The following is a 14,148-nucleotide window of genomic DNA, read 5'->3' on the forward strand; positions in this document are numbered from 1 at the left end:
AGCGAGACGGAATGCGCACAGCAAAAAAAAATAAACAAAAAGAAATATGCAATAAAATGAGAAAAAAATAAAATGAAATGAGTAAAATTAAGGGTATAAACGAGCGAGTAAACAAGCAAGATTTGCGAGCTAGCGAAAAATCTGTGAAGTATCTTTTCATATATATTAACCCTCAAAAAACGCATGTGTATGCATGTGTGTGTGTGTGTAGTGGAATACGTAATGAGCACTTGCGGTACACGTAAACATAAATGTCTAAAGCTGAATGCCAGCTACACTCCGAATACCGAATACCAACAGCGACAATAACAGCAACAACAATATAAGCAAGCATCAGCCGACGGCTGCTCGCTCACTCACCACTGCCAGCCACACAAACATGTACACACATACACACACGCACACATAGCCACTAGCAAGTGCTACGCTTTCTTACTGCTGCTGCTGCTATTGCTATTGCTTTTGACTCGTCGTTCATCGTTCCCATTTAATGTTGCGCACAAGCACACAACATACATACAAATACATATCAAGAGACACATATACACAGCCCAATGTTAAATTTAGTCAGCGCCTGGCCGCGCACATATAAGTTGTGCTAGTAAATTTCCTAGCGGGCTTGCTAGTTCTGCGTGCGCTGGCCCATACAACATTTTGCTGCTGACGTTGACAGCGAACAGCACCAGCAGCAGCAGCAAAGCAAGTTTCACGTTGTGCGCGCAAACATGGCGATGGCGTTGTCTTTGCGTTTGCCTTTGCATTTGCTTTTACGCTGCAGTTATAGTGTGTGTCTGTGTATGCGTGTGTTTACTTTTAAATTGCAAACAAGCCAGGCCGTTCGACTGCTGAGCGACGCGTCGTCCAGCCCCAGCAGCAACAACGCAGTGCAGTCCACCACCACCATTTGGCTGGCAGCGACGCTGACGTTCGTCGCGACTGCGGCATATTTACATTTTGATTGGGAAACTGTTTGGAGGCGCATTTTGATGCCGCATTCGTGGGTGTAGTTTATTGTTGTTGCTTTTGTTGTTGTTCTTGTTCTGCTGCTTGATTTGCCTTTTACGTTTCATTACGTTTACTCACACACACACACACATACACGCGCGCACGCACACAGCTATCTGTGTGTAGCTCTGCAGCTTTTTGTGTTGTTGTTGCTTTTGCGCTTTGTCCAATTATAATTTGTTTCGATTTATCACAGACAGCAACAGCAACAACAATATATGATTAATTGTACAGACCTTCAAATCTCTCTCTAATCTCTTAACAATCGCTAGACTATTTGTCATTCAACGCTTAGATATCCGCCTGACCAAGAATTTTGCTTATTTTTCAGCTAATTGAAATGCCGCAGCAATTTTTTTTTATAATTATTACGTAATGCCGCTGCCGCTGTGACCTGTGGGATTTGTCACCAGTCTATTCCCTTGCCTGTTCTTTGCTCCTGCCACTTGAAATTAAGCCCACTAATTAGCTTATGAATGTTGTGCTACGTCGCAGTCGCAGTCGCAGTCGACGCCAACGCTAACGCCAACGCCTTTGCCGTGCTGAGGGTTGAGGCTTGAAAAATTTCGAAAATTGCCAAAAACTCTTAGCTGAGTAGAAAATGGGCGGCTTTTGGCTGGCAGGCATGACGCCTTGCCCCACGCTCTGTACATTTTTGCGCAATTTAAGAGATTAAATTGTTGCCACATTGCTGCTGCTGCCACAGCTTCATCTTTAACTTTACAAAATTCCATTTGCAATTTAAGTGAATCCAGAATTTGCTTTGATTTGCACAGAGCAACAATTTGCATAAGCAAATCAAGAAAAGGAGAGAGAGGGAGTGGGAGAGAGAGAGAGAGTGGTATTTACAGCACACAAATGTGTCATATTTCATCTAATCTGCCTGAGTTTGAATAAATATGGAAATGGGTGTGGCTATATAGGAATGTTTTATCTGCTCTGCTTAATATCGCAGCTGAGAAGATTTCCCCATGAGCTTTAGAAAAAGGCACAAATCATATGTGGCTACAGTGAAGTCAGTGTCAACGTAGAGCTGTTCACTTGTGTATGTGTGTACAGTGAAGTCTCTATTGCGTGTATATCGACAGACGTGTTAAGCTCTCCGGCGAATAAAGATATTCGCTTAATGAAACTGTTACTGAACAGGGATTACACATACGTTTAAATATTTGCTTATATATATGTATGTATATACATACATACATACATACATACATACATAGCATCCATAAACGCATACATATCATATCATATCATATTGAACATCGAAACTTCTTTAAAGCTGATCGAATTCTCTGAAAGTTTCTCAGGCCAAAAGTTCTTAAGCTTTAAAGTCTTCAAACTCTTTAAATACATACAGTAAACACTCCATAAGCAGCACACATATACATAGCAGCATAAGCTGCTCAAATAACTGTAATGTCTAGACTTTAATAAAACAAAATATTTATAGATTTTAGGTAACTTTAAATAAGATTTATTTCATTTCAAGAAATTTATGTTTTTTAAATAAAGTTAATAAAATGAAATATTAATTGAGTTTGGAACAGTCTAACTTGTGCTTAATCTAAACAGTCTTTATAGACGAAATGGTCGCGAATGGTCACCTTAGGGCGACCATACTACACATTACTAATTGCCAATTAGAACTTTTTCTGTGTCCATTTGTCTATCTCTGTGTACCTATGCCTCTATTGTTCTATTGCCTGAAGCCTTTAGATCTTGATGTGTGCCAAGCGCCAAGCCTTCATAAATATTGAAAATATTATATTATTTTTGAGCTAGAATAATATTTTCCCATGTAACCCGTATAGCCACAGAAGACTAATCATATTTGTGAAACTATGCCGTTGGAACTTATAACTTGAACACACTTTAACTTATAAAAGATTTATTCCCAGCACTCTCCATTGCAAATCGTGTAAGGTCTGATTTACACCAATTATAGGCATCACAAGTAGGTTCTTGTTGGAGCATTTCACTCAAAGTCAACTCTATGACACTTTTTTTTGACTCAGACATCCGCAATCCATACCTAATTGGATGCCTATCGATCACGCCTACATGAGATCATAACAAAAAAAAAAAAAAAAAAAAATCCCACACCTTCATAAAGTTGTTTGACTGGAAATTTTTAAGCGAAGAACTGAAATATATATATATAGAACAAAGAAAGAATATATATATAATATATATATATATATATATATATATATATATATATATATATATGTGTGTGTGTAGACAAGTAAAATAGCATTAATTTATTTTAAATACATGTAAATATATAGAGAAAGATATATGATTAATTCCCTATGCGTAAATACCCAAGATGTCGACTTCAAGTAGCAGCTATAGGGGAAGTTAGCGAATCATAACTAAGCTATAACAATAATATATAGCTATGACTATCTAGAATATGAGCTTCACCTGCTTTGCCGCTTTTCTCAAACTCCATGCGTGTAATTCCCAACTGGTTATAGCTGACAGAGCGGTAGAGTGGGCAGCCTAAATCGATATAACTATGAGTTCATAGCTACCATAACTAACCTAAATAATATAGCTGATAGTACATATCAGTTTCAATTCACATTATACAGAGACTAAATAGGCTCTATCTATAGACTTAGTAATTTTAGAAAGCATTTAAAGTCACACGCGAGTCACTATAATCAGGCAGATGGCACTCTTGTTAAATAGAGCCTCTTGACCTCAGATACGGACTCTTAATACTAGAGAAATGTCAGAAGAAAGAGCTAAAAAGCCCTTTATCAAATGAAAGAATAAATAGTTAGAGGAAAGTTACAAATCATAAAACAACATGATATAGTATATACTTTATTTAGCATATAGTATATAGTTTTTTTGCTATACTAAACCTCTATATAGTTTCAGTTGTCCTTATAGACTACAGTTTCTTAGAGTATATAAATTTTAATCCAACATATTTACATTTAACCTCGCTTTCTTATAGACCGTGAGGCTAAAACTCACATTACACATGTATTTGATCCCATATACTCTCTTAGGCAACTCATCTAACGACATTTAATTTCAGTCTCTTTTCTATAATTCCATTAGAGTAGGTTTATTATACTCACATATATCTAATAATATCTTCAGAAAATATCTCTAATATTCATTTAATAGCACAGATACCTTGACTCTCAATTAAGTTCCAGGCAGAAGGATGCCTTAGGACTTGCTGCGTCATGGCGGAAAACCCTTTTCAACTGGGCCAAAAAGAAGATGGAGTCAAAAGAAATCTTACTTTTCTTGCTGTGCTTATAAATGGAGCTGTTTAAGTTCTTTAAAAACAATCTCAAGATATCTAAGCATGTAAAGCTAATGAAAATTTTGATCTTTAATAAGAGTTTAGGTAAAGCTAAGGAAAATCAAGGGAAATGGAGGATGGAGAACGGTTTTCCCTGAATATCTAAGAGAAGCTGAGAAAGAAATTAAGGAACAAGAGAGACTCTAGTGGACAACGATAGAAATGGATTAAAGTTAGGCTTAAACTTTATTGTAGATAAGTTTTCAAGAATTTTTTCAGATTATTTTTTATATGAAAACTTTTTGCAAAATCTTCAAAAATGATAATGAATATTATAAAGATGCAGAAAGTATCTTAAAAACGATCTTAGGTTTTCAAGACCATTAACATTAGGTAAAAGTGTTTCAAGTATGTTTGATAAGGCAAAGAGTTTAAGTTAGAGATAAACTAAAGTTTTCAATACTATTTCAGATAGTTAGTATAGTTATGCTACAGAAGACTTCAGTCGCACTATTGATTATTAAACTGACAATCTGAAAGAGTTTTGAAGGTTTAATTAAAGCTTGTCAAAGTTGTTTTTATTTGAGAATTATCTATGAAATGTATTTATATGAATTTACCATTAAAGCATGTTGAAACCTATCGAAAAGTAATTCATTTTTACATAATAATTTGATTATTATAATATAATATATTTAATCTTTTTAGTTTGAGCAAGTTACTATTAAATCTCATATATTACATATTTTTTATTATTTAGCTTACATATTTCGGTTTCGTTAGATACTTTATTTGCATCATTTCATATAATAAACGTAAGCAAATTGAAATATCAAAAGCAAATGCAGTTATCTGATGTAAATTCTATTAAAATTGAACTTTGGGCTGACCTTTTGCTAGCTTTAGTTTGAGTTTACGCATACTTTTTGCATTGACTGTCAAGAGTTTCATCCGCAGTCGGATTTCCTTTCACATCTACTTTAGTTGTTCTCCTCATCCTCCTCCTGCTGCTTCTCCTTCTCCACCTCTTTTGGCGTGCTAAGCATCAAATTGGCGTGAACATAAAAAAGTTGTCCGCGACTTAGGCGAACTTTTGCACAAGTTCTCTCCCGTTCACACTGTCTGTCCTTTGCCATCTGTCTCTCTTCTTCTCTCTCTATCTAACTCTGTCTATAGCTCTTGAAGTAAAGCTTAAGTTTTTGGGTAACTTTTGCCGTTATTTTCTTGAAACTTCTGTCGTACTAAGCCGGCTGCTCTGTTGCCCTTTCACTCTATCCTTAGCCCATGTCTTATTTTCGCATATTTTTGTGAGTGCCTGAGTGATTGTGTGTGTATGTGTTTGTATGGGTATCTTACGACAATCGTCCGTAGGTAACTTTAATGAAATAATTTATTATCGGCAACGCCGCATACGTTTAATTGAAACTAAAATATTTTTGATTAATTATAAGGCAACAGCAGCAGCAGCAGCTGCAGCAACAACAATAACAGCAGCAGTATAAACCTTTTGTTTTCATACCAAACTGAGCCAACGGCGTCGGCAGCAGCACACGAGCGCCGCTCGGCCCGCGTTGTGTTCTCTCTCTCTCTCTCTATCGCTCTCTCAAGGCTGTGGGTATTCGGTATCATGCTGAGCGCTGCTGGCGTCGCTGCCAGCGATGTTGTCGTTGTCTTCATTGCCCAACCTTTTAGCCCCTCTTGTCGTTCGTACCACTAACATTTGTCACAACACACACACGCACACACCAATAGGTATATGCTCGCATATGCATTGAGTCCGACTATGTATTGGGCTCTCTGTTGTGTGCCGCTCATTCGCCGCTCACACACAGTTTCGTCAATTCGCCTTTCGCTTCTCTTCTGCCTGCTGCTCTCAGCGACCCTCACGTACATACACACACACACATGCATACATTCATATTTCGTTTGCTTTTTGCTTCTTGCTTTTGTTGTTATTTTCGCTTCGCTTCGCTTAATGCTTTTGGTTTTTCGGTTCGGTTTGGCTTGGTTTGGCTTGGCCGCTGCATATGGCTTCGCCGTTGGCAGCGCTGCTTTAGTCAGTTTTGCCATACCTACTCCATTCCACGCATCTTCGCCGCAGCTACTGCGACTGACGGTTGCGACTGAGGCTGAGTCTCAGGCTGTCACTGGCAACCAGTTTGCTGTTGCTGTGGCTGTGGCTCTGGCTGTGGCTGTGGCTTTGCCTTGTCGCCCATTCGTATTGCTCGTTTCGTGGCGCGTATCTTGTATCTGGGCATTCAGCAGCCCCCGTTGCCTAACTTATGAAGCCAGCATATTATTTTTATCTTCTTTTTACTATTTTTTGCCTACCCCCGTTGGAGACGACGACGACGGCCACTGTCACTTTGTCTGTTTGTTTTCACGTTTGTGTGTATGTGCGCTATATGGAAAATGAGGACGAAGCGCATAGTGAGAAAACTCATTATTATGCTCTGAGCGGCAGTGAACGCTTGAGCTCTGCCGCTGTCGCTGCTGCGCTGCCTCTGCCGCTGTCTCTGTGGCTCTGTGCACGCGTAGATAATAAAGCAACACACGCTAAACAGGGTTGTCGAGTGCTTGTAATTTACTTTTTAAATAATTATATATTATATATTACAAGCAATAATTATTTAAAAATAATATTTTAATTTTTATTAAAACGTAATAAATTCCGATTTGATTATAATTTCTAATTAAATTTATATATATATAAGTATATAATTTTAATTTATATATACATATAATTTACTAGTTTCTTACAATAAATTATGTAATTGCCAATTCCTTTTATGTTATATTATAATTATTTTAAAAGTATTTATTCATTTGAATTTTTAGATATATTTTGGTTTGTTGACAGCCCTAGCGCGCCTGTGGCTGCATGCCACGACCGCCAGCAACAGCTTAGGCAAGCGAACATGTACATATACAAAGGCGCCTTTTCACACACACACACACACGCTGAGTGCACATAAACATCTGCTGCTGCCGCAGCCGCTGCTGTTGACGTCGCTGGTAATTGGGAATGGTTGGTTATATGAGGCATGCGGCAAGGCGGCATGAGGCAGGCGGTCTGAGCCGTGAGCCATAAGCATGATTATGATGATGCTGAATGATGTGGATATTGCCGGCCGTGTGACGTCACATCAGCGTATTGGGAAAATCTACTGGCAGATACAAATGCGTATCTATATGTATACGTGTGTGTGTGTGTGTGTGTGTGTGTGTGGCTCGGCATGCGCCCTGAATACAACGATTGAAGCTGAATCTGAGTTCGAGCAGCGCTGCTGGCTGCTCGCTGCCTCTGCCTCTGCCTCTCGGTCATTGCTTGCGGGATTTGTCGAGCCGTCGCAGCAGCAGCGAATGAGAAAGAGAAGAGAAAAAAAAAGAAAAACAACAACAACAACGCGAACAGTCGAACACAAATTAAACTTAAATGCCCCCCATTCAGTTGGAGGCTGCTACCGGAGTTGCTGTCGTTAGAGCTCTGCTGCCTCCTTGTTGTTGTTGTTGCAACGGCTTGGGCATCGTCGTGCCACTGGCCACGACTTTCAGCTGAGGCTGCGGATAGAGGCTGCATCGTCATCCATCTGGGCACATTATTAGTTGCTTTTCTTCTTCTTTTTCTTCTTTTGTTGCATTTGCTGTTGCTGTTGCTGCTGCTGTTGCTGCTGCGCTTTATCGCATTTATTGCGGCACGGCGTCTCAATTAAGCTGTTAAGAGCAGTTGAGGCCAATCTATCGACGGAATTAAAGCCAATCAATAATTTACGACAGAGCCTGGCCAGCCGAATCGAAGACAGGATGAGCTCAATCAACGTGCATTTGATGTGTAGGCCAGCCAGGAGGCATGCCACCAGCGGGCGCACATTCCCAGCTGTCACACGCACACACACAAGCCGCGTTGCCATATCACTTAAAATGGCGTTTCGGTTAACCCAAGCGCAAGTCATCCGGATCGGGTTCAAATTACAATGAAACCCCATTTAAATCTACTCTAATCCACTTAACTATATACTAACTATCTTTAGTAAATCATTAGTCGTTAATGATATGCATTTTTTGCAATTGCTAAGGTCTAAACTTTAATGACTATATATTTAAGGGAGTCTTAGACAGAGTCTTTTTCAATTTGTTTATCTATTTTTCTATCTCTTTTCATCTTCACAGGTCAAACGATGAACTGTTTCCTCTGTAATACCTTAAAAATCTATAAACCAAACAAAATCATTAACTTCATTTAATGATCTATCAACTAAAATTATTTCAAGCAAACACATCAATTATAACATTTATCTATTTAAATCCATCTACATACCAGCTATAGCTATCTAATCATATGAATTACATTAGACAATTATTAAATGTCTTTTTATCCATCTATCATCTAAGCATCTATGTATCCGACAAACTATCTGTCAGCTATATATCTTTCTATCTAAATATCTTGTTATTTAAATATCTAGCTATAAGTCGATCCTTTTATTCTTCTTTCCTTATTTATCCTTCTCACTCTCTGTCTCCCGCTCTATCTATCTATCTATCTAGCTATCACATATATATCCATCTTTCTAACATCTTTATACACCTACCTCCACTTCTATATCTATCCATCCAGCTATCTATCTACATATATATCTAAAAATTCATCTATATATCTATTGCTTCATCATCAAGCTAAAGTTCTGTCTCAACACCTATAGCTATCTACATTCAGCAACTTCTTTAATCCAATCATAAACTGAGAAATCTTCAATTTATCTGTCTCATTTATCTAACTCTACCAACTCTCCATCTCATTTCAATCTGGTTTAATGAACTTTTCATAAGTCAGCAAATCATTTAAGTTATTATAAGAGTTTTCATACAGCTGACAAACTTTCGTTTGTTAATTACAAACGTGAATTAACTAATGATAATGGCTAATGACTAATGACAAATGAATGTTTGTTATATAACCTAGTTTTAATATTGATAGCGCACACAATCTATACTATTAGAAATACTCCCCTTTCATCTAGTATACCATAAGTATACATATAATCTAAAGCAGATTGATTAGATCCATCAATTCAATTGTCATCTAGCTGTCTTTCGGTCTATATGAACTCAACGATCTCAGTAACATCAAAATTCAGTAATTTCATATATACTTCAGAAGCTTTCCATATTAGATTTGACTTGATTTGAATGCATAACTTAAGCACCTTAACAGCAAGAGCCATCAATTTAGACATTTAGCTTATCTTCACGAATACACAGATTCCAAAATCTGAGAATAGGTAATACGCTTTAAGATATCGAACCATAAAATTTGAGATTATATATATTTTTGTGTATCTATATAATCTACACAATACACCTAGAAAACAGCAAGTTCCGGGTATTTGCTAGTGGCACACTCCCGACTAGAATACTTTTTGTTGTTTAACTAAAAGATTTTGGTTTTCCCCATTTGCCCAGTGAACTTACTTTATAGAATGTGAATGCATATGTATCATATATACAGATATCATATGGAAATATGTATACGTATATAGGATACTTTATATTGTCAAGTTGATGAGAGTTCTTCTTTATCTGTTGGCAAGTTTTATGATTTTCAAGTCAAGTCTGAGTTTGTGAGGCGTAAACAAAATTTAAGCTTATTTACGTACTTTCCTCGAGAAGTGTTTGTTCCAGAAGTAAACTCTTAAAATGTTCTACAGATGAAAGCTTTCTATAAATATTACTAACAATCAGATAGCTTTACTTAACTCTAAAAAATGACAAAATTTTGCACTAGATCATCTCGAATCATGTCAAAAATACTTTGACAACCACCTTGACATTGGGTTTAACAAGCATTCAAGCAGCAGCGGCCTAGAGCTGGGCAAACACAAACTGAAATCAGTCTGACAAGCACTTTAGCATTAAGTGTTATAAGAAATTTAACTGTAATTGACGTTAGGAAGGAGTTTACTAAATCAATTCGCGGTTCAGAAATATAAATAAAAGCTTCGAGTTCTTAACTCTATTAAACGAAAATAAACCAATAATAAATTTTCATAGTAAATAATTTGACAAGAGCTTTAACTCAAAACCCAGCCAAAATGCAGAAAACTTCGAAAAGTTTTAAAATGTTCAACATTCTGCTTCAAGCAGCTGCACATTTCTGTTGACAACTACTTTGACAGAAAAAGAATAGAATTAAAGAGGAAAAACTATTTTGATACAATTTCCATTAAGTTTAACGAGCAGCTTAACAGCAAGTTAAAGTGATCAAAAAGCTACAACTAAAACTACCAGAGACAAATCACTTTAATCAATGCATAATTACTTCAACGAGTGCTTTGACAAGAAGTTTAACAGCAACATTGGCGTCTTCATTAGCAACTCTCTTGCACCTGGTTGCGTAATCAACGGATTGCCATTAGACCAGCCGCAGTGAACGGCTAAAATGCATAAAAAAAAGCGAAAAATAAAGCAAAAACTAAAAACAAGAAAAACATTCGATGAATGAATGCGCAAAGTGCAGACGTCGACTGATTGGAGAACTTTTCTCTCTCGCTCTCCTCTCCCTCTGCCTTTCCCACTCGCTCTTCTTCAGTCGCCAAATGTAGAGAAGGGAAAAGTAAACACAAATGCTGATTGCTGATTCACTTGTGTAAGTTTCTGTGTGTATGTGTGTGTGTGTGTGAGTGGGAAGCCTACGTGCAAATATGCAACTTCTGTATACGGAATTAACGAATATTGTCGAGTGGCCAGATTTCAGTGAAATGCACTAGACTTGAGACTATGGAGCCGAAAAAATAAAGACGAATCAAATATATGATAGAAGAATCAAGTTATACATTTATATATATACGTGTATAGATGTGCATGTATGTATATATCTGAGCTTCTCATACGAAATAGGTATATAACATATAAACTTATGTTTTTGCATTATTTACCTATAGCTATACTATAGCTTTTGTATATAGGTATGCTTGATGTAATCAACTGTGTAAAGAGCTAATTTATAAGATTTTAAGCTTGAAATAGCTCTCCTTCTATAGCTTCTTCAGCTCGAACGAACATTAAATCGTCGCAAAATTTACCAGATTTGCCATAAAAATCAATATAAAATTTGAGTTACTCAAGAATATCTCGCATGTTTAAGAGTTCGAGTCGCCAAATTTAGTACAAAGATGCTGTCTGGTCTTTACCTCGTTGAGTAATGAAAGCTATATGTGGGCACATATGCGCTTATATATGTAGCTGTATTACAGAACTATAGCAAGTTGACACACAGATCAAGATATCTGGTAGTCATCTCTCAACTATCAACTGGAGTACGTCTACTTGTTTATCCTATTGGCTTTTAACATCTATCTAGCAATCTACTCCTTGGACAATTCGTGAGCATTAAACATGGAAAGTTAAATTATAATTAAATAATGAAATTAGATTTCTTTTATTGATAGTCTAGTTGACTGTCCAAAAATGTAAATAAATATTTCTAAACAGGTTCAAATTGGGCTGTTAAGTTAAATTTAATCAGCTTCCAATACATTTAATATATATACATGATATGAAACAATACATTTTACATTTAATACTGCCTTCAATCAATAAGTATGGCCTATTGCTCAGTTATCTAAAAAAATATCATAAATAGAGACAATTCATCTGGTAAATTTACAAGGAATATGAAGTTCAAGGTCAGTCCCAGCTTTAGATGATATTTCTTTAATAGAAGTATACTCAACTACTCAAATAAACTCTAGAAAACCTAATAAATTCAGTAGTTGACAGCTCTGAATTTCTACGTTGAATAGATATAGAGGATATAAAAAGTCAATCCATATTATATGTTATATGTATGTTCCCTATATACACTTATTCTCTTATCAAATCTACTGTTGTAAAGTGACTCTTAAGCTCAGATATATTGAAAAGTATGTAGTCTTTGATTGCATAACTCTCGTCTTCTAACTACAGTCTTCAGGAGTTTGTGTTTCCATATAAGAAAAAGTCTTGCAAATCAATTAGTTTTTCTATTACTTTGAAAATATCAAAAGTAAAATTTGTAAACTTGTCAAAAACATTAAGTTGTGCGCTTTCAGTACACTAATCTATACTACTTTAGACTATGGACCATAGAATACAATAATATATTATTAACAAAGATATGTACAGTCTGAGATATATATCTCTCTCCTCTTTAATATAAGTATTTGTTAATTCACTCCTTCATTTTAGATTTATATGCTATATTGGCCATTTTCTATTGGAATTAACTTGTAGTTCCTTTTCTTTTTATATACACTCTATAATTTCATTTCTCTAACACATATATCATTTTACACAGATGTTTTTGGACACGTAAATGGTACTAAAAACAGCTTTACAACGCCTTCGATGCAATGCTGCCTAAATAATATTTGTGAAATTTGTATATTTATTGGATGAGAGTGTAGGATTACGTATTTGTATATACAAAAGTTGACTAATTGAGTGTTTGTTTGTCACCTGAACCTTCAAAACTCGCTGTGAGATTGTGCGGCAACACTGGCAGGCAAGGCAGAGACGTTACGTGAAGCCAATGGTTGCCGCTGGAAACACCTGGGATTAATGGATATACATAAAATGAAATGCACATATCAGGCTAACTACCCTTATATATTTTACATTCTCCTGTAATATACACCTCTATACATAAGCACGTATGTATATTACAATATGTCTGTAAATAGATATGGACACACTTTTTCTTCAGTACTTTCATTTATGTGCGTAAATCTTCAAACGTATTTATATAACCATATACAGACATATATATACTATGGCATAGCTTACATTCCTCTTTATATACACACATCCGTGCTCTGAACAGAGATCAAAGCAAAAATGCTTATTAAATACTCAACATACATACATATGGGCACACTTACACGCACTCAAGCTGAAGGGTAACCCACGCCACATAACAAACACACACAAGGCTCTTGAACGGCATGCACATAAAGCATTTAATACATAAGCCCTATATACGCTTCGGCGTCGACAATGAGACAGCCAACAGCCCTTTCCTTTCACACAAATGTCGGTATGTGTGTATATGGGCAGCGACAGCGTCGAAGAAACAAAGAAACAGCAGGCACAGCAGAAGAGCCAAAAGGCAAACAGCAAAAGCAACAGCAACAGCAACAGCAACAGCAATAGCAAACAGCAACGGCAACGGCAACGGCGACGACAACGACCAGACGTCGTCAACTCAGTGCAAAGCCAACTTCGAACGAGAGCAGTTCGTTTCGCGGTCGCCAGCAACGAATGAGATACAAAAGCCGTCGCAGTTTTCGTTTGCCGTATGAGAGCAGCAGTTGTGCAGCAAAAGAGACCAACGCAAATAAAATCAACGAGTGTAAGCGAGAGCGAGTGCGCAGCAGTTGCACGCCCAGTGAGAGTTAGTGTGCGAGCGAGATAGTATTGTGGCAGCCACTGAGCGCGCAGTAGAGAAAAAGGAAAACGTAAAAAACGGCAGCAGAGGGCAGGCAGTTGGCCGCCGTCAATGTAAATAGGCGTTGCGTATGTGTATGAGTGCGGCGACTGCGCAAGTAAATAAAGACAGCGTAGGCAGCGTGTCAGCGTCTCAGCCGTCGTGTCGTTTCGTCAGTTGAACATGGAAAGTTGAGCCGAACAGACGTGCGCGCATTTTTCATCGCCAAAATATTAAATTACTTCAACTGCCAAGCGTATCACACTCATTTAAATATATTACTATAATAACATAAATAATTAATTACAAAAATTAATAATTTATTGTTAAATAATATAAAGTGAAAGTAACTTAAGTACTAAAAGGCATCGCTTGTGCAAAAGCTAGAAATTTCCTTTGTGTCTCG

Source organism: Drosophila hydei, unplaced genomic scaffold, assembly GCF_003285905.1.
Source record: "Drosophila hydei strain 15085-1641.00,03,60 unplaced genomic scaffold, DhydRS2 tig00008122-arrow-pilon, whole genome shotgun sequence".
NCBI lineage: Eukaryota > Metazoa > Arthropoda > Insecta > Diptera > Drosophilidae > Drosophila > Drosophila hydei.